This window comes from Trachypithecus francoisi, unplaced genomic scaffold (genome assembly GCF_009764315.1).
Source record: "Trachypithecus francoisi isolate TF-2019V2 unplaced genomic scaffold, Tfra_2.0 Contig01461, whole genome shotgun sequence".
Lineage (NCBI taxonomy): Eukaryota > Metazoa > Chordata > Mammalia > Primates > Cercopithecidae > Trachypithecus > Trachypithecus francoisi.
The window spans coordinates 6965621-6991284 of NW_022681433.1; the positions used below are offsets into that span (position 1 = coordinate 6965621).

Below are 25664 nucleotides of genomic sequence, written 5' to 3' on the forward strand. Positions count from 1 at the left end.
CCTGTAATCCTAGCACTTTGGGAGGCCGAGGTGGGTGCGTCACTTGAGCCCAGGCAACATGACAAAATCGCATCTCTACAAAAAATACAAACATTAGCTGGGTGTGGTGGTGAGCACTGTAGTTCCAGCTACTCAGGAGGCTCAGATGGGAGCCCAGGAGGTCGCTGCTGTGGTGAGCCCAGCATCTGAGCCCAGGAGGTCAATGCTGTGGTGAGTTCGCATTACACTCCAGTCTGGGTGACAGAGTAAGACCCTGTCTTAAAAAATAAATAAACAAATAAATAAGTAAATAACGAAACATAAGAAATCTACAAACTAATATTCTGATCTCCACCAAGCCATACTAATAGAAGTCACAGAGTAACTCCTGCCCACAGTCATAATTCACAACACAGCTTCTACAGTCAAGGCAATGTGTCGAATAAGTTTTGTGGGACAGTAGAATACCTTTAGTAAGTGTATTAGTTCATTTTCACGCTGCTGATACAGACATACCCAAGACTGGGTAATTTATACAGGAAAAAGGGTTTAATGGATTTACAGTTCCACGTGGTTAGGGAGGCCTCACAATCATGGTGGAAGGCAAGGAAGAGCAAGTCACGTCTTACGTGGATGGCAGCAGGCAAAAAGAGAGAGCTTGTGCAGGGAAACTCCCCCTTACAAAACTATCAGATCTCGTGAGACTTATTCACTATCATGAGAACAGCATGGGAAAGACCCGCCCCCATGATTCAATTACCTGCCGCCAGGTGCCTCCCACAACACATGGGAATTTAAGATGAGATTTGGATGCGGACACAGCCAAACCATAGCAGTAAGATCTTATAGATATGTACAGAAATCTGAAGTGTTAAAGATGTCATTAAGTAAGTAGCTTTTTAAAAAAAATTATTTGACATAGGCCATTTTAAAGAGAGGCTTGAAGTTCTATCTAGGCTAGTGAGACAGGAAGCTCAGTCATCTTCACTCCAGACACACACACATACACATACATGCAGAAACATACCACATGCTACAAACATATGTGCAAGCAGAAAAAAAGTCATAGATAACTGTGAATGGGAAAGAAATGCCTAATGCCCCTGAGGGCTAAGAGTGGGCTAAACTTGGTAGGGCTGAGATAGATGGCTGGCTTCAGCAAGGAGTTTGAAAGTGAAACTTAAATCTTTTTGACATCAGAGGTGAAATTACCCAGACCCATCAATCACCAGCAACAGCAGCAGCCCTCTGCTTCAGGGCTCCTGAGTCGTTTTTCTTCCTGCTAAATGACAAGACCCTCTGTGTAGGCAGAAAGGGAGAGGGGAAGGAGCAGGCAGGTAGCAGAAGGCAATGTTGAAGAACCGATCTTGTTTCCTCACCTTCGAGAGGACTGCTAATAAGCCCTCATAATCGTTACTTAGTTTTAATATTGGCACTCTAACAGAGATTAAGTCATGTAAGTATCTTTTAAAAATCAGTTACAGTTTTTACTTCATACAAATAACCACTCCTTCCTCTTTATGTGCCATACCATACACTTCCCAGAATAATTTATTCTATAGATCTCTCTCAGAAGACAAGAACCTGAGAACACATTGATTGTCAAGGAGGATTTATTGAAAAACATTTTCTATGGTTAGTACAAAGTTGTTCTATGTTAACAAGAACTGTCTACCCAAATATCATGAAATAAATCTGTTTACAGAATCCTTTCTTCTACAATCTCAGGCTCATATCCTGCTTAAGGCAAAGACGGAAACTTGGTACAACTACATTATACTGCATCTCTATTAGCATTAGCTAAATGCACTGCAAAGGTTCCACCTTGTTACCCTGACTTGAGTGGCCTCTCTTTCAGAGTGTGTGTGTGTGTGTGTGTGTGTGTGTGTGTGTGTGTTTATGTGTGTGTGTTCTGGGCATGCAGAATTTCTGGCAAAGAGTTTTAGATCACAATGGCTGGGGGATTAAATGAGAATGTGTGTTGGTGGGAGTTCTTAATCTGACATGAAAATGAAACTAAACAAAGGGAAAATGTCATGCTAGATGTTAAAATGCAAGTTTTACAGCGGTTTGAGATACTTTCAATGAAATAGTCAAGGGAACCAAGGAATCAGTAGGCAATCAGTTAGGAATAGATGGAAAGCGTTTTGACATAAAGAAAAATGCCACTGCCACCTCAACTTGGTGACAACTGACAATCAGTAGAGAGAAGAAACTATGGCCTGAGGCACATCATGACTTTAAGGGATTAGACAAGAATATACATTGGAGATTCATGTACTGTACATATACACATACAGAACACACATACATAGAGAAGATACACACAGAACACACACTGGAGTCTCTTGGAAGCTGTGCTACAAAGCAGTGCTTTTCAAAGTGTGGTCCCAAACCTGCAACATCCGTATTACTTGGAACCTGTAAGAAAAGTTAATTTTGGGACTCCACCTAACCTAGCAAATTAAAAACTCTGGGTTGACGCCTAGCAATATGCATTCTAAAAAGTCTTTCAGGTGATTCTAATGCCTGCCAAAGTTTGAGAACCACTGGAATTATGTTTCAGTTAGGTTTTCATTTCTAGCGGCTTCATCTACATGCAGGGTGTGTGTATGTATATATGTGTATGTGTGTGTGTGTGTGTGTGTATGTGTGTGTTATACGTCTAAAATTTTTTTAAAAGGATAATTAATCTTTAAATTTTTGCTTGGTTTAATCTAGTGGTGTTAATAGAAGAAATAAGAGACACAAAAATGGGATCAATAAGTAGAAATAAGTAAGCTAAAATGACAGGAAAGGGCCAACAGAAAAACAAATAATTTTTTATTTTCTCTTTCAGAGTCAAGTGTGAGCCCACTGAAATTCTACTGATGTAAAAAGCGTATTTGTTTTCATTTGGAAGGAGCCTTCGGAACCTCTGCTGCCACCTTCTCATTTTACAGATGAGGACCTGAAAGGGGTAAGGTTTTACTGACCTGCCAGGTTAGACGGCAAGTTCGTGACGCTGGGTCTGAGGAAGACAGATCTCAGGTAAGAGTTTAAATTGAGTAGATATTCTTGGTTTGGGAGAAAAATAAGGGCTTATCCACATTTTTTTGAAGTTATGTGAATCATTTAAATTGTCTTCCCCATCTCCTGGCTCCTGCCAGAGACTGGTGCTAAGATACGCATGATTGGAGGAACACAGGCTCTCTCGGGAGACGACTGCCCAGCAGATGGATCAGCACCGCAGACCGTGGCCCCAGCTGCAAGGCTGCCTTTGCCAGAAGAATGAAAGAGTCTTTTCACTCTTGTTTCCTCCCTCCCCATGCCAGGCTCAGCACCAGCACCAGCCCCCACCTTCCGTCTGTGCATGCTCTCTTCAATCCGGGAAGGAAATCATAAGTGATTTGCCCCAAAAGGATTGCTCTTGAGTGAGTAAAGAGATAAACTTTCTTATCATTATTAATCACTACTGTTTTATTTATGCTCTATAATAACCCTCCTTCTTTCAGAAGGTATTCAGCGGGGCTGGAGGAGCTTTATTTTTAAGGGCTGGTTATCTGTCCCATCCCCGACCAGGCCTCAACATCATCAAAGTTCTGTTGTGTATTTTAAACTTAACAGAAAGTTCAATTCAACAGAAAGGCAAAGGTATAAAGAGCCAGGCCTGTGATCTCCATGGCTTCACTCTTCCTACAGTATGGAGTTCACTGCCTTGCACACCATGAAGGCTCCATAAATATTTGGTGGATTACTGAGTGAATGTGAGAGGGCAATGAAGGAAAATGGCCACATAAAGCAGACAAAAGAGAGAGCTCCTGAGAGTTGACTCCTTTGTTTATTACTTTACCTGTAGGAGTAAAGGCAGTCAGTGGGCATTGAATCATGTTAAAGTCGCCCTAAAGTAAAGGATGGAAAACCAGATCCTTATGTATTTTCAAGCCTGGGCAGAGAGATCTTCCTGTGTTTTCTTGGGGGAAAGTACGTTGGCTTTGGAGATGCTCCAAACCAGATTCCAGGCAGTTGTCAGCAGCTGGGATAAATCAGTTATGGTTCCAGATTAAAATTTAAACTCAGAGCTGACAAAAAGGCATTGACGAAACCACAGCAGAATTTGGAGACAAAATTGTATTAAATGCCATCTTAGACCTTATGCGTCTGCTAGTACTAAGATCATTATACATGATTAAGAAGAGTATAAGACTAATATATCAGTTATAGGACATTTAGGAGTACATTGCAACACTCCTAATAACTCTACTACTTTTTCAACTATAGCTTCTGATACAGCTTTTAAGGGACTAAATGAATTAATACAAGTTAGCTTTTTTCATTTTGCATGGCCTCTTGCTGTTTAAAGTTTTATAAAAAGTGAAATAGATAAGATGATGACACTTGGAAGAAAGATGGGAGGCAAATGATCCTGGAAGAAAATCAATAGCTTATGACAAAAATTACATTATTTAAAGAAAATGTTGTGCAATTTTTAAATTTAGTTTTTATTTTTTGAGACAGAGCCTTGCTGTGTCACCAGGATGGAGTGCAGTGGCACGATCTCGGCTCACTGCAACCTCCGCCTCCTGGGTTCAAGCAATTCTCCTGCCTCAGCCTCCGAGTAGCTGAGACTACAGGCGCGCACCACCACACCCAGCTAATTTTTGTATTTTTAGTAGAGACGGGGTTTCACCATGTTGGCCAGGATGGTCTCGATCTCCAGATTGTGAACCGCCCACCTCAGCCTCCCAAAGTGCTGGGATTACAGGCGTGAGCCACTGTGCCCAGTCACCTTACTTTTCAAATTGTTATATTTGTGCTCAAAAAACATAGAGTGTAATGTATTAAGATTTTTAATGTTAGCTCAAGTCATGACTCATTGGAAAAATGCAAGACATATCTGTAATATTGATAGCCTCACTTCTCTTAATACTGAATTTACCCATAGTAACCTACTGATTAAATCAACAAGGTATCTTAAGTTCTAGTTAACAGTATGACTTGCATGCAATCTACTAGGAAAGGCAGCTTTCTATTGGCAGAGTTTTTCATTTTTATTTTAATAAGGAGGGGTAATAGTATATTGGCTGGAGAATCATTGAAATTGTGGAGAATAGTTACTTCAGTGATTGATAAACATGATCTCAACACATTCGCTCTGTACCTTTTGTAATGGTCCTTCTTCCTCAAAAGCCACAGATTTGTTTGTGTTCATTTGGAAGCTCATTTATGCCCGGTTTGGGCAAAGGACACACCTGTGTTGTTGTTTATTCCTGTATCCTCAGTAGCTCATATAGTGCTTCACATGCTGGAAGGGAGAAACAAATGAGCAAATGAAAGAACTTATTTTTTGTTGACATGTTTAAAATCTGCTTGACTGTTTCCTTGAAAGAAAAATGATAAGCCTTAAAGTTTTATAGCCATGATCACTTTACTATGGGCAAAGGTTTACTAATATTAATGTATGCATATTGAATCCTTTTCCTGTTTATATTCAGCCCTAAAGCATGTTGCAATGAGAATAGGGAACACACAAATAAATTGTGTGCCTTAAATTTGCAAAGGCAAATGACTATCCATCGTATCCTGAGAATACATAATTTTTGAAAAGCTTAGGAAAAAATGATTTTAATACTTGTGTCTATTAATATATTTAAACCAAAACTTCAGACATATTTTAATTGAACTAGAGGATGCTTTGCCAGATGACTGAATCATCACACAGTGAGTGAGAATGTATCATCGGTGAATAGAAGCCCTGCTTCCCGCTCACTTGCTTAGCTACAAGGCTGGGAATACACTGCCATCTACCTCCCTGTTTGCTTCATATCTTCTGTTCCAAAAGAAGTTTACAAGGCTTTTTTCATCTCAACTTAATTATTTTGTTTTTTTTTTTAAATGGTTTTAAGGAGTGGAGAGTTTAAAGAAGGAAAGGGTAAGACAGAAGCAAGAAGCTGCCCTGTAGGGAGACAGAGGGAAGGGGTCTCCAAAGCCAAAACAAGAGGTCCCCACCTTGCCACGGATACCAGCCAGGTATATATGCAGACGCTGGAGGAGGCAGTGTTTGATTTGCATAGGGCTCAGGGGATTGGTTTGACTAGGCATGTCATTCATGAAGCCCATGAAAACGCTGGCCCTCCCACCCTACCCTTTTAATATGCAAATATGGGGTGCCATGATTTTCTACACATGTGGGGATATGTGGGGGCAGCCATGTTGCCAGGAACATGTGGGGAAAGGGTAAGAAGGCCTCCATGTTGGGGTGGACCCAGTTTCTAATGGCCAGCATTTGCATATCAAAGGTTGCTGACCTGGCTCTGAGAGCCTGGGCTTTACAGGAAACTTTTCTGGAGATGCTTTAAAAACCGAAAACCTCCCAAGGACCCCTTTTCCTACAACACTCCCCACTATGGAGATGCCACACTACCTGCTGTTAGTGGGTTTTGGGGAGCGACTCCTTCTGGCTACTTCCTGCTGAAAAGGGGCGTCTAATGGGGAACAGCAGCTAGCGCTCCTCCTGGGGTAGATCTAAGAGTCCTCAGAAGAATGGCGGGTCCATGTGTGGTTCAGTTTACAGCACCAGTTGGAGCTTGATTGCTTCTGTCTGATTACTGAATTTCCCTTCTGGGCGCACGCACCAAAATGATTGGGCTCTGATGAGTGGAGGAACACCACAGTTCTTGGTCCTCATGCCGGGTTAGATAAAATGACACGGACACACATAGGATGGTTTTAAGGAGTGGAGAGTTTAACAGGCAAGAAGGAAGGGAGAAGACAGAAAGAAGAAGCTCCCCCATTCAGAGACAGACGGAGGGGGGTTCCAAAGCCGAAAGAGGAGGTCCCCCAAGATTTTTATAAATGCATTGTATTTTCAGACTCTTATAAACTAATATGTTTCAGAACTCAGCTGCACTCAAAATTTCAACTGAAAAGTGAGTTGAGTATCAGAAATGGAGTCAGTACTTTGCACATAACAGGTGTGCAAATATTTGACTGATTCATTGAAACTGCTGAACCAGAAAATCATTTCTATGGAGGCAGGAAGTTGAAATAGGGAGAGAAATATAAACTTATCTTTGAGTTAATGAGGAAGTGTAGAGGACAGAGGGAGGTATACCAGGTAAGGATGGTGATGCTAATGGTGGTAATAGTAGTGTGATAATTTTGATAGAGACACAGGACAAGATTCCATGGAATGTCTGACATTTGAGATGGATCTAATAAGCAAAGAGTTGTGAAATATAAGGTCTGTTCCAGAACAGCTGAAAGTGTGGCACAGCTGGAGAATAGAAGATGTAAAGAGAGAGAAGAAAAAGAGGCGGGGCTGAGTAGGGAAGTCGGACCAGATTTTATGGAGGGCCTTGAACTCCTTTCTAAAGTATTTAGGTTTCTCCTCCAGGCACTGTGGAGTCATTCAAGGTTTTTTTTTTTTTTTTTTTGAGACGGAGTCTCACTCTGTCCACCAGGCTGGAGTGCAGTGGTGCGATCTCGGCTTACTGCAAGCTCCACCTCCTGGGTTCACGCCATTCTTCTGCCTCAGCCTCCCTAGTAGCTGGGACTACAGGCGCCTACCACCGCGCCCAGCTAATTTTTTGTATTTTTAGTAGAGACGGGGTTTCACTGTGGTCTCGATCTCCTGACCTTGTGATCCACCCTCCTCGGCCTCCCAAAGTGCTGGGATTACAGGCATGAGCCACCGCGCCCGGCCTCAAGGTTTTTAAGCAGGAGGGTGAAATGAACAGACAGATTGTGTTTTAGAAAACCCTGGTCACAGACAGAGAAAGCGTTAGCTTAGAGAGACCACAGAGAGGAAGCTACTGCAGGAATCCAGGTGAGAAATGATAAATCTGAGAGTGGTGGTGGTTGTGGGATGTGTAGAGACATTTTGAAGGTTGAATTTGCAGGATTTGGTGGCTGGCACCGTATGAGAAGGGGTAAAAAGACCAGAAGATGAGGTCTTACCTCCAACACCCTGGGCGGTCTAGAGTGAGGCGACAGGTCTTTAGTCCACCCATGCGTATCACAAATATTCACAGCTTGCCTGTTCCATTGCAGACGTTGTACTAGATGCTGGAGCAATGGAGATAAAAAAAGATATGGTCATTGTTCTAAAGGCATCTACAAGTATATACAAATTAAAATTCCTCATCCTTACATAGTCAAAAAACTAGGGATAAAGTTGGACAAGTATTTCAACATACATGACCAATATCCTTCATCTATGCTCCATAGAGAAGTGGGTAGGTTTCAATAGGCAGTTTACAGGAGAAGAAATCCAGGAAGAAAGACTTGGCTTTCCTAGTAATCTAAGAGATTTGCAAAAACAAAACAAAAAGAAAAACATTTTGGAGAAAAGTCTAGAAGATTAATAAACATGAAAAAGAATAACAGTAACATAGTAACATATCCCAGTTTTATAGACTAGAACACACACACACAGAGCAGGAAAAATGAAAAGTATATATACTATACACTTAATGGTGGTTGATCCCAAAGAATGGGGCCACAGATCTGGTAGTTTTTACTCAATTCTTTGTGCTTTTTCTTTTTTTTTTTTTTTTTGCATTATATGATTTTTTTTTTTTTTTTTTTTTTTGAGATGGAGTCTTCCTCTGTCGCCCAGGCTGGGGTGCAGTGGCCGGATCTCAGCTCACTGCAAGCTCCGCCTCCCGGGTTTACGCTGTTCTCCTGCCTCAGCCTCCTGAGTAGCTGGGACTACAGGTGCCCGCCACCTCGCCCTGCTAGTTTTTTTTTTTTTTGTATTTTTTAGTAGAGACGGGGTTTCACCGTGTTAGCCAGGATGATCTCGATCTCCTGACCTCGTGATCCACCCGTCTCGGCCTCCCAAAGTGCTGGGATTACAGGCTTGAGCCACTGCGCCCAGCGAACAGATTTTTTTTTTTTTTTTTTACTTTAACCATCTGTTGCTCCTATAAACTAAAAATAACCAATAATGCAATTTCTACCTTGGATAAGATGATAAAGAGTGCAGTGTGTAGAGGAGACGGGAGGACAGCAGTCCTGGCAGCAGAAGGGCACATAGAAAGGAGTAGGAAGAGGAAGTGTGGGGCATTGCTGGGAGCCCCTAGCAGTTCAGCATCATGCAACCTCCAGTGACAGAGGGGACAGCCAGGGGGTCATGCAAAAACAGTTTAGCTCTTATACTGAAAGAGACCAGGAACCAGTGACAGCTTTAGATCAGGAGAGAGACACGGCTCTGTGTGCAGATCCCTCTGGGGTCAGTGTGGAGAATGGATGAAGGGGGTTGATTAACAGGAGAGAGGTACAGAGGAGGCCTCTGTTAAAACACAGCAAGAGGTAATGAGGCCCCTGTGACAGGAGGACCTTGGGCAAGTTAACTTTTGCAAACTTTGTGTTCCTTGATTGTCTCACTGTAAAATGGCAAGAAGAATAGCATTTATCTCAAAGGCAGATAGATTATGAATCTAGTGAAGGTCAATTTTCAGGGCCCCTCACTTGCACTAGCCCAAATATTTCCCTTGATAAATACTAATTCTAATATTTGTAACCTTCTATTCTTTTTCTTTAATGCGACAGGAAACTATACAAGTTTCAGGCTTCATGAAACTTGGATTCCTTTCTGACAAAGTGTGGGATTGGATCAGAACAAAGTGAGCTGATCCCTTGAGCGGGTGTGGGACAGTATGTGGCACACAGTACCTGCTCTAGGAGTGTTGGCTGTTTTTATTATGTGGAGATGGATTAGGGAGACTGGATGCTTCTAAGGTGATCCCTGGGAATTCCGACTTGGGCCACAAGGTGTTAATCCCTCAAATAGAGATTATTTAGTTTAAAAATGAAGGAATATAGGTTCAATTTTGGCTATGTTGGAGCTCATGGGACAGATAAAATAGTCAGTGGGTGTCCAGAAGTAGGCCAGGAAATGGTGAGGTATAGAGCTCAATAGAGGTTAAGGTTATACATTTGAGAATTATCCAAAGAGAAAAGATAGTTACAGTCACCATTACCCATAAGAGGGCCCAGGGACAATGTGGAGAATGAAAACGGAATAGTGTTCAGGACAGAATCCTGGAGAACACCAACTTTTAGCAATCAGGAAGATTGTGATGGTGGTTACATAAATCTAGATACAGATATGTAAAACTTTATACTACTGTATACCCTCCCCCACCCCAAAAAAAAGAGTGTGTGTAAAAACTAGTAAAATCAAAATAAGGTCTGTAGTTTAGTTAATAATATGTACCAATGCCAGTTTCCTGATTTTCATAATGTACTATGGTTATGTAAGGTGTTATCTTTGAGGAAAGCTGGATGATGTACACTCAAAACTATTATTTGTGCATCTTCTTATAGTATTTGTTTCAAAATAAAAAGTAAAACAACAACAAAAACAACAACAAAAACCAACAGGCTGCAACACTATCACTGCTGAGACCCTGGCCATGTCCATTTTGGCAGAGCTGATTCAGCTTTGCCAGATAATTCAGAATTAAATACCGAGCACTGATATTATTTCACGGCTATCTTGAGCAGTAATCTAATTTCAGGCTAATTTCAAAAGAATGTGACCAACTGCACAAACTAAAATAAGTGGGACATTCTTGCCAAAATCTGTCTCCGGTCAATAAAAACCCCAAATCTGTATAGGGGGAAAAAGGATCACGCAAAGGCAGAGAAGAGTAGATGGGAAAATTCAGAGAAGGGGGAGGACCAAAAGGCAGCAGCTCAGCATTTCTCTAGAGTTCAGAGAGAGAAAGAGAGAGAGACAGAGAAAAAGGGGAGCGGGGGAGGGGGAGAGAGAGAGACAGTGAGAGAGAGAGAGAGAGAGATGCTTATTTAACTCAACACCTGATTTATTCCCAAACGCTACGAAAGAGAATTCCATTTAATTCTCATACTCTCATAGAAAAAGTAAATAGGGAAAAATAAAATCAACCAGAAATCATTTTGGCTGTTGTTGTTTTCAGAAAAAAGAATCATTACTAATCTTTAGATTGATCCTATACTCACAGATCATCAGGCAGATACAAGGACTGTTTGAAACACTTTCGGTCCATGCCACTCAAAGTGTGGTCTGAGGACCAGTCCCTTGGAGATTTCCAGAAATGCAGCCTCTCAGGTGCCATCCTAGACCTATTGAATCAGAATCTGTATTTTTCAAAAATATTCAGAGGATGTGTATGCATGTTAAAGAGTGGAAAGCCCCGATTTGCCAATCCTGCCTTTCCACCATGTTGATAATCACCAACAGAAAATTAGTTAATATAGAAGACAATTTCTGCCAGCATTTTGGAAAATAATCTTACATAACCAAAAAGAACAGTAGAATAAGGTATTAATTTTTAGAGTCTCCTAGGAACAAAATCTCATTTAAAAAAGTCTCCTCCACATTACAGTCTGCTTTCTTGCTGTTGGTTTTGGGCTAGCAGTTGAGGGGCAGCAAGCTGTGGGCTATCTTAGGTACCAAGCCAGCCCTGAAGGTTAGCCTGGTGGAGGAGCAGGGCCCACACTTGGCCGAGGCCATAAGCTTCCTCTTCACTGTGGTATGGAAGCCACCTGAGAAGGTCTGGATTTATGTAGAGCACACAGGGGAGAAAGAAACTAGGGATTCTGCATCCTAAGAGCAATGTCTTATTCAGAGCATGATACTGAAATGCACTTTTTTCAATAACTGAGTCACTCCTAGACAGGCTGCTTAACAAAGATGTAGTGAATACATGTTGTCAGCTGTGACTCTTTAGATCTGGGTATAGCCACACCCCTTCACAGCTGGTCACCTCCTGAGCCTGATTCTTCTTCCATAAGATGGTTTTTTTATTGTTGTTGTTTTTTGTTTTGTTTTGTTTTGTTTGAGATGGAAGTCTTGCTCTGTCACCCAGGCTGGAGTGTAGTGGCGCAATGGCAGCTCACTGCAACCTCCACCTCCTGGGGTCAAGCGATTCTCCCACCTCAGCCTCCTGAACAGCTGGGATTACAGGCGTGCGCCACCATGCCCAGCTAATTTTTGTATTTTTTGTAGAGATGGGATTTTGCCATGTTGCCCAGGCTGGTCTTGAACTCCTGACTTCAGGTGATCCGCCCATCTCGGACTTCCACAGTGCTGGGATTACATGTGTGAGCCACCACATCCAGGTGACATGGGTATTGCTTGTCTAGTGTCTAGTATAAGGACTGGAGTGATAATAATGCCTGCCTACAATGCAGCATCCTAGGCATTGCTCAAGGTAATTTTTGCACAGCATGCTGACAACCTTGAAACATTACACAGGCATAAAATCTTTTTATTATTGATATTCATGCAGTCAAGAATTTATCTTAAAACCAAAGAGCAAAAACATCAATTGTAAATATCAATAGAGATTACAATAGTCATCAGTAATAGCTTTCTTACTATAGTAAGAAATAAAATTATAGTAGTATAATTGAAATGTAAATAGTAGCAATAAATACTTAGTAAAGTTTAGAAAGTTTTCAGTTGCAATTATCCATCAGAATGAAAAGATGGTTTTAGAATGATGCAAAGGGGCCAGGCGTGGTGTAAGCACTGTGGGGGTCTGATACAGATGGATCACCTGAGATCAGGAGTTTGAGACCAGCCTGGCTAACATGGCAAAACCCCATCTCTACTAAAAATACAAAATTAGCTGGGTGTGATGGTGGGCATCTGTAATCCCAGCTACTCAGGTGGCTGAGGTGGGACAATTTCTTGAACCCAGGAGGCAGAGGTTGCAGTGAGCCAAGATCATGCCATTGCACTCCAGTCTGAGCAACAAGAGAGAAACTCCTTCTCAAAAAAAAAAAAAAAATTAAAAAATTAAAAATAAATAAAAATAAAAATAAAAAAGAATGATGCAAAGGGCTTGAAAAAAATTATGTTAATGTTGCCTGAGATTTACAAACTACTTGATCTATTAGGTGAAACCACTTGAAAGTGCTGATAGTTGAACATTCATATGATTCCACCAAATATCTGCATAACAGTGAGTTTTAAAAATTAATAGCAATTTCCTCTGGTGGTGCTTGTGTTTGAAAAATTTATGGATTCTATAATTCAAAACTTGTTTTCTTTTAGAGAGTTCAGAAACATCCTGAAAAAGACACAGATTCTATTGACTATTTGAGGTTCTGCTTAATGTATTTTGTTCCCGAAAGTTTAAGGTAATACAGATGGCACACATTTTTCAGAAGACTGGAATAAAAACAGGTATATAAGTTGGTTTGCTTCCACCTGGAAACAGTTACATTATATTAATGTTGAAATTGATACAGACAGCATTATGAGGTTAATGTGCAATATCATTACACCATGAATTTTAGATCCATCACAGTATGTCTGTGTCTAATGTGAGTATTAGAGAAATATGACAGCTCCCAAGACATTTCTGGACAGAGTTGTCTAACCATCACAGATTTCCAAGTTATTACGGAACTTTAGAGCATGCATGGCATCTCAAAAGGTCCTTTGTCTATGGAGGTATTAAAGGACTAACTACCAAGAATAGAAAAGGATCACTTTCTGCTGAAAGTAGTGCCTACTCTAACATAGCAATATAAATATTGATGTGAAAATTCAGAGCTTAGTAGGGGAAGGGAGCAGGAGAAGAAGAATTCTTACCATATTTATGCAGCAATCTTTTATCCGGCAAATGATTCACTTGCATATATGGCAAAACACATGCCTTTAAAATTTTTCACAGATCTCTAAAAACAGAGAGAGTAAAACCTGAAGGGTAGTTATGAGAGTGAAATCCGTTACTCTGTATACAAAGTGTCTAGCACAATGCCCAGTACTTGGGAGATGCTACAAATGCTAGTTCTTTTACTTATTATTCCCATATGCATAATTCTTCTCTTCCCCATCTCAGTATGAAATAGTTCCTAGTGTCACACCTAGTTATCTAATCCCCAAATCTGAAAGACACGCTTAACACCTTCCTCTCTGCCTCATCCTCCTACCCCCAAATCCAGTGAACTTATTAGGGTAACTCTAACATTCATCATTCTAGAACTGTTGATTTCGTTTGACGTTTCCCTCATGGCAATGCAGGAATTTTCTCCAAAGATCAAAAATTTAAGTTTAAAAATTTATTTTTAATTCACCTGAGTGATTGCAGAATGAAATTCAGCATCCACTATGTTCAAATAGCCTTTTTTTTTTTTTTTTTAACTACCTCTTACATACTGTTTAGTGTTCCAGGCACTATCCTAAATACCCTATACATACTGGCTCATGAAGCAGTTACTGTCATTACCCTGTTTTAGCAGTGAGGACACAGATGGCACAGATGAATACAGCAAACAAACTTGCCCAAAGTCAGTAAGCTGGCCAGTGGCAGATCCAGAATTTGGACTCTGAATTTGAACAGCTGGCTTCAGGATCTGTCCTCTTGACTACTGCCATCTGCTGTCTCTTGTGGAGTACAGAGCTTTGCATACGTTATGTTACTTAATCCCAAATAAAATCCTATGAAGTTGTTACTGCTTTCTCAACAAGCCCAGTTGGAAACAAGCTTTGAGGGTAAGTGACTTGCCTAAGTTCATGTAGGTAATAGCTAAGACTGTTAGGACTCCAACAGTTGCATGTGATGGTCCATGGCATTAAGCGTATGTCTATATTTAGAGCTAACCTGAAGAGGTCATCTCTAGCCTTGGCAAATTACTCTTTTTTCTAACATGTTTCAGATTCTTCCAAAGTATATTACCTCTTGGGAACTGGATAACCACTAAGACACTGTGGTATAAGAAAAACATACTAAGGTTTTAAAGTCAAAGCTCCAATTTAAATTACAGTTTTACCACTTACTAGTCACAAGACCTTGACCGCGTTATGTAACGTCAGTAAACCCCACTCCATATAATTTTGTGGGGGGAAGAGTTTAAAGACAATATAGGGAAACTCATCATGCTGAGCATACAGTGTTCAACAGAATGTTAATTTCAATAAAATATCAGTTCTGAAAACAACCTTTGAGAACCTTGGCTTTGTCTGATACTTGCTGTGGTTTGGAATATATTACATAAACTTTCTGAGGTTCTACTTCTTCATCTAAGCATAGCCACCTTATTCGTTCTTTGGGGATGGGAGGTGGTGAGATAGAATGATGAATAAAAAACAGTCAGCAGAAGACCTTCCACTTGGCCCCCAAAAATAATATTTGTTAGTCTTATTCCCAATTTACTTTTGCAGAAAAGTTAATGGGAACTATTTTTATCTAAAACAGTTCATCAAATTCCAAAACTGCTTTAACTTATTCTGATGGAGTAACTTATAGACTTGGCAAGTAATGCTTAATATAAATGAGTTTGTGTGAGCTTGTTAAAATAGGATTTTCTTAGCATTTTAATTTCCATGTCTTCAGGACTGCATAAGAAGCACCCTGCTGTTATAATCAAACCTCGTGACTAAATACAGTTCAGTGATGCTCAGTTATGCTGTGATCTGACACTACAGGGACTTCTCTATATGTAAATTAAACTAAGGAAATATTTTGGATTGCAGAACTGACTCTTTCAAAAGAAACGGATTCTTAAGACCTACTTGTGTCCTGAATGAGAGTTTTTAAAATGGCCAACAGCTTCTTTTTGTTGGTAATAGTAATACAGTACCAATTGTTCGAGCCAAACTGGGACTATGAGAAAAAAATAAGTAAATTCAACTTTCATTTCTCCTCTTCATATATTAGTCATGACAGCAACAAGTCTTTGCAGCTGTGTCAGGGAGATGATGGTTTTTCAAGTTAGTACTGCTTTACGAAAAAGAGCTTTATTTTTTAAAGAAACAGCAGCAATTAGAAATCCAAACATGCAAAGAAGACTAAGAAATAAAGACCATTCATAAAATGAGTATGATTGAATAACAACCAAAAAAAGTGTTTCTGGGAAGAATCGTTTGAAAATTTTAACTGTAAAATATAACTGTTGGTGTATTTTTGCCAAATCTCATAAAATAGCAGGTTTTTCTTTTTTTTTTCTATGAATAGTGACTTTGCTTATGAACCCTTTATGAACTGATGCATTTAAATCTGTTGTGCACTGTGTTCTTGGTAATCAGCTATAATATCAGTTCATTTGGGCAATCAGGCTCAGATGGACCAGCTCCAAGAACTGAGAGTCCTGGAGCTGGAATTTCTGGGCCTTGATCTTTCCATCCAAAACCTGCATATTGCCAGAAAAGTGTTAGCTGTTCTGGAATGGGAATCCTCCCAAGACAATCAAGGATGTTCCACAATGAATTCCTGGTGCTCGGTGGATTTTGCCGGCAATTCATCACACATTTTTCTTCTTGGCTGCTCCCATAAGTAATCAATTCATGAAGGGCTAGTGTCTGACTGATGATACAGTGAACCAGCACTAAAGATAGTCTCTTTATTCTTGTAATCCACAATGACACAGAATTTAAAAACCGAGAATACCTGAACGTAACCAGTTATTTTTTTTTTTTTTTTTTTTTTTTTTTTTTTTTTTTTTTTGAGGCGGAGTCTCGCTCTGTCGCCCGGGCTGGAGTGCAGTGACCGGATCTCAGCTCACTGCAAGCTCCGCCTCCCGGGTTCACGCCATTCTCCTGCCTCAGCCTCCCAAGTAGCTGGGACTACAGGCGCCCGCCATCTCGCCCGGCTAGTTTTTTGTATTTTTAGTAGAGACGGGGTTTCACTGTGTTAGCCAGGATGGTCTCGATCTCCTGACCTCGTGATCCGCCCGTCTCGGCCTCCCAAAGTGCTGGGATTACAGGCTTGAGCCACCGCGCCCGGCCACCAGTTATTATTTTAATAATTGCTGTTTTGCCAAGGGGTTCTTTCACATTCCACTTATAGGTTCCTTTTATAAAAAGACAAGCAGTGTATAAACAGAAGTTCTGTGGGTGTGACTTGCTGCAGGTTGCACAGCGGTAGGACATTCCTCTTCTCCCCTGAATCCGGTATTTCAGCAGGATCCTTAGCAGGAGCCTCAGGGGCTTTTTCCAAGGTGGCCATACCTTCACATTCTTCTAAGAAAATGACTGTTTCCATCACCTCGCCTCTGTACCAGCAAAGATGACTTGTGCCTCCTCAGGAAGCAGGTCCCAGATAAAGTCAACCACCCACCCTTGAAAATAACTGATTAGGTATCCATGGTTGTAAGAGCGGAAGCATCCATGCTCTGCCCCACTCCAAGGAGGGTTCTTAGGTGATGGTTACCTGGATCCCAGTGGCAACGACAACCCTGAGAACCTAGGAAGTGCAGCCTTCATGGGGAAAGGGAAAGTTGCCTTTCTCAAGTGGAGGAAGAATATCTACATTAAGACATTCACAAATTGGTGGGGAAAATAGGTTTGAGGGATAATGATTAAAACTGTCGTTAAAAGCACTTATCTTTACACTGCTTGAAATAAAACAAAGCACATTTAATACACAGAATAATAACACATGAAATATTTCGCAAATTTCAATTTAGTAAATAACGCACACTAACTTCCATGTATCCTCCCTTACTTATGTTGACAAAAAAGAGTCAAACTCTGTAAGATATTTGAAGAGATTTATTCTGAGCCAAATGTGAGTGACCATGGCCCGTGACACAGCGGAGGTGCTGAGAACATGTGCCCAAGGTGGTCGAGGTGCAGCTTGGTTTTATACATTTTAGGGAGGCATGAGACATCAATTAAATACATTTAAGATATACATTGGTTCAGTCCAGAAAGGGGGGGACAACTTGAAGTGCGAGGGCTTCCAGGCTATTGGTAAATGTAAACATTTTCTGGTTGACGGTTGAGTTTGTCTAAAGACCTAGGATCAACAGAAAGGGCTGTCTGGATTAAGACAAAGGATTGTGGAAATCCAAGTTCTTATTTGCAAAGGAAGCCTTCAGGTAGTAGACTTCAGAGAGAATAGGTTGTAAAATGTTTCTTATCATGCAGGAGTCTGTCCCACAGACCCTGACCCAATGACGGATGAATAAAGTACACTGACATACAGATATTCTGCTTTGCCAGTCCGGCTGAGCGTCCAGGCCGCTTACAGACTCCAAGCAGAGTGCTGTAAAGCACGGCCTCAACCAGCCAGGGAGACTCCTATTTATTCAGTAAAGATTAATTGACAAAGGCTTGAGTCAACACCACTAAGGGGTAATTGATATTGCAGACTTCCTAAGTCCATGGCAATTAAGCACCCACAGCAGATCAAAAGTTAGTCTTAGGACCACATGAGTAAACAAGCTAGTTAGGTAAACTCTCCACATTCCTTTGTTTCTACTCTAATTTATTTAACTAAAGGGACAAGACTGCCTTCAGCCAAGTACTATATGTAAAAACCCTCAGGCCTTCCCAAAGGATTTGTGTATATTTTCTATAACTAAAATTTTTCCCACCAGCCTGACTGAACCCTCACGTTATCAGACTTAAAGTCTGTGTTGATGTTAATGCCAAGGAGCTACTAGGTTAGTGCAAAGGTAATTGCGTGTTTTTTTTTTTTTTTTTTTTTGCCATTACTTTAATGAGAAAAACTGTAATTATCTTTGCACCAACCTAATACAATGAGTCATGTTCGACCCCCACTTCCCATCATGGCCTGAAACAGTCTCTCAGGTTAAATTTTTAAAAAGCCCCAGCTGAGGAGGAAGTCCATTCAGATGGTTGAGGGGAACCTTAGAATTTTATTTTTAGTTTACACTTACTAGAAACTGCTCATGATTTTACACTTTCACAGTTTTATGAGATGTTTAAACATTTGCTTTGTTGCAAGTAACACACATAGTAGGAGATACGTTGGCATGTCATTTTCTGTGCTGTTCCGATATTCCACACCTTTATTTTTTTTCCACTGAAAATAGCTGTCCTTTCCAGGCCTCACTGAGATTTCAGAGCAAGATTATGTAATGTTGATATTGAAAACAGACATGACCTCTTGGGTGTTTCCCACATTTCCTTTCTGGCACTCAGAATTGTACAGAGTTAGCTCTGCCATGATAACTTAATACAAAATACATGTTGTAGAGCTAGGCATGGTGGTGCATGCCTGTAATCCCAGTTACTCAGGAGGCTGAGGCAGGAGGATCACTTAAGCCCAGGAGTTTAAGGCCGTAGTGAGCTGTGATAGTTCCACTGCACTCCAGCCTGGCAACAAAGCAAGGTGCTGACTCAAAAAAGAAAACCAACAACAAAAACACAAAGTATGTGTTGTGAACCCACATATCCACATCTGTTCTAAAGATCACTGTGACTCCATCATCAAGCAATTGCCTGATGCAAAGCAGGTGCTTAATAAATATTGTTTGAATGACTGAATGACTGAATACAATCCTAAAAAGGAGACTTACTTTATCTCTATCAAGATTTTTGTTGTAAACATTTCTACTTTCACTTTGTCTTCTTCACTTACATTTTCTGTTTCTAGGTCTAGTTTCCTCTTCAGCTATTGTTAAAAGTATGCCAAAACTGAAAATTGCTTTCTTGTGAAAAAAGATTAAAGAAGTAAATCCACATAGAGTAGAATTGGCTGTAAAGAAGACATACAGTTGCAGAATTAATCATGGCTCTCCAAGACCATGCTCAGAATTGACAGTTCACTAGGAGGACTCACAGGACTTAGGAAAGCAATTATACCCACAGTTCTGGTTTATTACAGCAAAAGAACATACATTAAAATTAGCAATGGGAAAAGGTGCATGGGGGCGGGCGAAGTCCAGGAGAAAACAGGCACAAGCTCCAATGTATCCTCTCCCAGTGGAGTTGCACAGGCATGCTTAATTCTTTTAGCAATGATGCATGACAACATGTGCAAAGTGTTATTAATCAGGATGCTCACCTGAGCCTTGGTGTCTAGAATTTTTATTGGGGGTCCACCTTATAGGCATGCAGTGCCTGTAGGGTTGACCTCAGCAACTCAGATTCTAGCTCCCACAGGCAAAAGGCATTAAAAAAGCCATTCTTATCAGAACAAAATATTCCTTAAGTGCAGAGGACAGTCCTGAAGACCAGGCCTTTCTTGGGACAGTGCAGGGTCTGACCAGTCAAGGTCTGCTAAGTTATTCACCTTTTCCTGGACAGAGAAAGACTACTTTTTTAAGGAAGGGATGGTCATGGTGGAATATCTTATGATGTAGAAGAAAACTTCCTTTATGCTTCCTTTGTTACAGTCCTCTACCTACAAAGGACATCAAATAGATATTGCTAATCAACTAATTGACTGATTAAAACATGACATAGGTTTTCTTTTTAATGACATGGTTTAAAGGGGGGAATAGAATTTAATCAACCAGCTGTCAATCTGATAAAATAGATCTAACCCAGTGTCATCTAAGATCACTCTACTTCATAAAGTCTGTGGGAAAGAAAGAAAGCATCCTTTGACATTTGGAACAGGCCTAGCTTTCCAGGTGTTGCCAGGAGCTGGCCTGTTACCTCTATTTAGGCCTTGGAGTTACCCAACTGAACATAAACAATTCACAGAACGTGCACGTCAGACAAAACCACTCTGTGACTACTGAAGGACCAAGACAAAAACACAACCACTCTGAAATCATGTCTGAAGAGAGTATATGAATGTTGTTGAAACCACAAAATTGACCAAACATCTGCCTATCTTGGCTAATACGAGAGACTGCTGCTTCTTTCCTAATTACAGGTTTGGTGTGGCTCTCATCTTCCCTCCTAGATAAGGTTTAACATCCCCAGTCATAGAATTACTCCTGATTCCTGACAGCGCCCAACCCAGAGCAAAGCCCAGTTCTTTATACCAATTCAAAATCACCTAACACAAGCCCAGGTGCTATAACAGGGCCTTTCTAACACCCTTGTACCGAGATGTCTCCTGACTCCCCGTGGTGTGTTCTCCCTCACTTCAATGAGTAATAAACCCAGTTTGCTAAAACCTCCGGTGTATTCTTGATTGTATTTGGCTGGAAGGCATTGACATTTGCTTTGAGCTTCCATTCCCACCTCTCATAGAAAATCTAATGCCTTCTTCAAAATGTCCAATGGTCTCCCCAGGGGCTTCCAGTCTCGAGGACATCTTTGGCTCTGAGCCTTTCCTTTCCCTAAGGAGTTCAGTTCATGGGTTCTCTCAGCACCATTCTTGGTCTCATTCTTTACACGTTTGTCTTGCTCTGTACCATGTAAACAAGATGAATGGTGAGCCTTTTTTCTACATTTCTAGACAAAGCAAAGCAAAACAAGACAAAACACAGTTTTGTTTTTTTTTTTTTTGGCACACTGCTCTAAAGTATTCAGAAAATGTAGCCTTTATACATCACAACAGCAAAAGCAACCTCAAATGTAAAATTTGGAAACTTCGTTCTGAGTCTTTTGTCAATCTATCATGTTACTTGGCTTTTCCTCTCTTCTCAATTTTTTATTTTCTATTTTTGAGACTGGTTCTGGTTCTGTCACTCAGGCTGGAGTGCAGAGATGTGAGCACGGCTCACTGTAGCCTCAACCTCCCGGGCTTGAGAGATTCTCCCACCTCAGCCTCCCAAGTAGCTGGAGCTACAGGTGCGTGCCACCATGCCTGGCTAATTTTCAATGTCTTTTTTTTTTTTTTTTTTTTTTTTTTTTTTTTAAGAAACGGGATCTCCCTGTGTTGCCCAGGCTGGTTTTGAACTTCTGGGCTCAATTGATCCTCCTACCTCAGCCTCCCAAAGTGTTGGGATTACAGGTGTGAGGCTACCACACCTGGCCTCTTCTCAGTTTTCACTGCTTCTCATTCCCTACTCCATTTGTGCAAATCTTTGCTCATTTGTAATGTAGTGACAGTATTACAAAATGCTGTGTAAGTATTCTCTCATTTATTTGTCTGATTTTGCCTGTGTCCTTGGGGACACAGTCTTGAATCTAGGTGGCTTACCAATGTATTTTCCTAAAGGAATGCAGTTCTTAGAAGAATTTTGGTGCCTGGTTTTAAATCCCACTCCACCGCTCTGTTATATATATAATAGAAAATAAGATAGCCAACCCATTAGCCTATTTATAACATAATATAAAAAATACAATTTAGCTAGTACAAAGTCAAATTAGGTTACTAAGAAATGTTAAAGAAATTGTTTTCCATTTTTAATCAACAGATTGCCCATCATCCACTATATTTGGTCTGTAAGAGGAAAGTTATACTTTACTAAGAACATCACAATTATTGATCTTTTGTCAAATGCATGCTTTTCATATAATGCAGAGTTTAAGAAAGAAAAATGTAATGAGATCACAGGTTGGAAACCTTATCTCATGTAGAACTTTTAGAACATTATTAAAACATTAGCCCTCAACATAATGTACTCACAAGGAGTTTTAGTTTACACCGAGTCACCCACTGATTTCAACATGAGCTTGAAGGAATTAGATTATATCATTAGTGATAACCTAAGTTCACTTCATGAGATGGATACCCTGACATCTAACTCAATTCACGGCTAAAGTAATTTGGACATTTCTCATTTTAATGATATTCACCATTATGTGATATACTCTCTGGGTTTTCTAAAACCCACTGACAATATGATATAATAGATGAAAAGAAAAAAATAATATATTTTCAGCACTTGAATAAAAGAAATAAGAACCTGAATGAAATTGAATCTAGCATAATTTATGATGAAACTTCTAGCACATTCATCTAACTAAACTACAGGCTTCTACACAAAAGTCTTTGGCATAATCACCCAGGATTTGTAAGTATAATGGATACTGCATGCCTAAAACCCAAATAGGCATATATCATTCCTAAAGTCCATTAACAAGTAGATTCTTCTTCTGAGAACATTTATGTTACCAAAATAATGGTATGCATATACTACTGTTTTATTAATGGCACTGTGACAGGGTTATAATAGCATTCATATTACCATTTTTTTGTACAGTGAAATAAATTCTTTGCCAAGAGAAAACAACTTCATCAATCTTAAGGAAGACAATTAGACTTTAAAAAACATTCAGATTTGCTTAAAACCAAATTGTTCTTTGCTAATCATTAAAGAATGTCAGCAAGAAGAGAAGAAATTCATATATTACTACCAATATTTATTGAGTGTAAACTTTTTTTTTATTTTTTCAAAATTAGAGACGAGGGCTTGCTTTTTTGCCCAGGGTGGCCTTGAACTCCTGATCTCAAGTGATCCTTTTGCCTCAGCCTCCTAAAGTACTGGGATTACAGGTGTGAGTTGCTGCACCTGGCTTGAGTGCCACCTTTAAATGAGTTACTTCAGTTAATTTAGGTAACCACCCTATGAGGCAGATTCTATTATCACATCCCCATGTTACAGATGAGAAAACAGGCTCAGAGTGTTTAAGTGGCAACAACTGTGAGATGAAGGTGGCTTCCAACTCAGGCTCTTGGATTCTAGAACTAGTAGTCCCAGACTCTCCACTGCAAGTATGTGATGTAAAAATATTTGACCGGGGTATGCATACCCCTGGAGGTATGCAGAAAATTTACAGGGATATAAGATAATCAATATCCAGATCTTAATTTCTTATGTGCTATTTCCTACTATCTTTTTTCCTACTCCTCTTTTCACATTAAAACTTCTCCCACTTTACGCAAGAAATACACAGCGCTCGGCTCCCTAAATCTTCCTCTGGTGCATTACCCAGGGGTAAAAGCTCCAACAGTGCCAAGATTTCAAAGTATTGCTCTCTTCTATAATGGTATGATGGTAATTTTCATTTAAAGACCTCAGCCACAATTATTCACTATTGTTAGAGAATTATTTTTTTTAGAAGGATCTGGTGAGAAAAAAAAGACACGGGGGATAGGTTAGAAGTGATAGCAGCTGGTCTTTAGCCAATTATTCCTATCCTGAGATGGCCAAGTGGAAATAACTAAGCCAAATCTCCTTGTAAACATGCAAGGTATATTCTGGTGGAAAGAGAGTGGGGAGTCCTTGTCTATGAAATGCTTTTTAAAGCAGGGTACACCTGGTCTGTCTCGATGGCCTAAGGTAAATAAACCTGGAACTGATAGATATATTAATACATGGAATGGCACAGTGGAAGATGTCAGTCTCCAGCATATAATTATTTCAGTAGAAAACGGAGATAGCTCCTGACTGAAAGAGCTCCATCTGTGTAAGTGTTCACTGACATAGTTTACTCAGAGACCTCACCTGCTAGATCTAAGCCAGAATGTGTTCTAAGGAATTCGGGGAAGCCCTGGGGAGCTGGGTTAGTGGTTTTGGATGCTGCCATTATTTTCTTGTGACTGGGTAAAAGCTCTGAATCTTGTCAATCTGATTTGACAATCCAAGCGTTGTTTTACTTCAATAAGATATATTAAATGTTAAAAATGGCTTTTTACATGTTTCCAAATATAAGCAATTATTTTCTGCTAATCTCAAGCCCCTCTTTGGCCTAAGCAGATCCAAGTTTTGTGATGCTTGCAGCTTTCACAGTTTGAATGGCCTTCTGAAGGAAAACAATAAAAGTGAATCAAAAAATTACTAATTTTAAAAAGCTGACGAATACTAGAGATACCACAAAATCCAGAAAAGTAACATCATTCTATTATTCCGGTGCTCGGCACATCCCATAATACTTTTTCCCACCTTTCTTGACTATGCTGATTGCTTCTTCATATGAAAATGATTTTGCAACATATTCCACAGAGATAACAGATAATTCAATTTTTCCTCTAGCATGGTTTATCAATATTAGCTTTTTAATACAATTTAGGAAAGCTTAGTTCAGCTTCATAATTCAGTATTAAGAATGTCACAAGAGTTTCACAATTATTATCAAATTCGGAAGGATCCCTAATACAGGTTTTGACCACGTACTGATGAGCAAACCAAATCCTTTCCTTACACTTTTCCACAGATGAGCTTCTGGCCCTGTTCACTCGTTTCTTCTCCTCCCACATCCCTCCGGTACTGTGCACTGTAGGACACAAACACAAAGCAATATGATGCCTGGCCAGTGTCTTTCTGTTAGGATGCCAGGTAATTCTGCAGTCAGTAGTACGAATATTCCTAGAAGTCAGCACTAGACCACTATGGCTAGCAGTAACTTAACCATACATGGAAGCTACTGTGAACGTAAATGTATCTGTATCTCATAAAACAAAAATTAACCACACTGACTTGATTACTGAAGGTCTTTTCTTTTTTTTTCTTTTTTTCTTTTTTTTTTTTTTGAGATGGAGTTTTGCTCTGTCACCCAGGCTGGAGTGCAGTGGCGCAATCTCAGCTCACTGCAACCTCCACCTCCGGGTTCAAGTGATTCTCCTGCCTCAGCCTCCCGGGTAGCTGGGATTACAGGCGTGCGCCACCACGTCTGGCTAATTTTGTATTTTTAGTAGAGACGGGGTTTCTCCATGTTGGTCCGGCTGGTCTTGAACTCCCAACCTCAGGTGATCCACCTGCCTTGGCCTCCCCAAGTGCTGGGATTACAGGTGTGAGCCACCACGCTGCCTGGCCTGCAGCTTTGTAGTAAAGTTTGAAATTGGAATGTGTCAGTCCTCCAACTTCATTCTTCTCTTTCAAGATTTGTGTGTGTGTGCACGCATGTGACTATTCTGGGTCCTTATATTTCCCCAGATTGTATGAATTTTAGGATCAGCTTGCCAAGTTCTGCAAAAAAGTTATTTGGGATTTTGACATGGATTGTGTTGCATCTGGAGGTCCATTTGAGAAGTATTGCCATCTTCACAATATTGTCTTTCAATCCTTTAACATGGGATGTCTTTCCATTTATTTAGGTCTTTAAGTTCTTTCAGCAATGTTGTATGGTCTTCAGCATACAAGTCTTGCACTTACTAAATTTATTTCTA

At 40.2% G+C, this 25664-nt stretch overlaps 1 long non-coding RNA gene across 1 annotated transcript; it reads right to left on the reverse strand.

Moving 5' to 3' along the window:
• Positions 1–4988: 4988 nt before the first annotated feature.
• On the reverse strand, positions 4989–13624 carry LOC117097424. The gene is made up of 3 exons (XR_004442935.1): positions 13553–13624; positions 7918–8025; positions 4989–5263 (listed from the first exon to the last, which is right to left on the reverse strand). It is a non-coding gene; the product is annotated as an uncharacterized LOC117097424 (long non-coding RNA).
• Positions 13625–25664: the final 12040 nt, after the last annotated feature.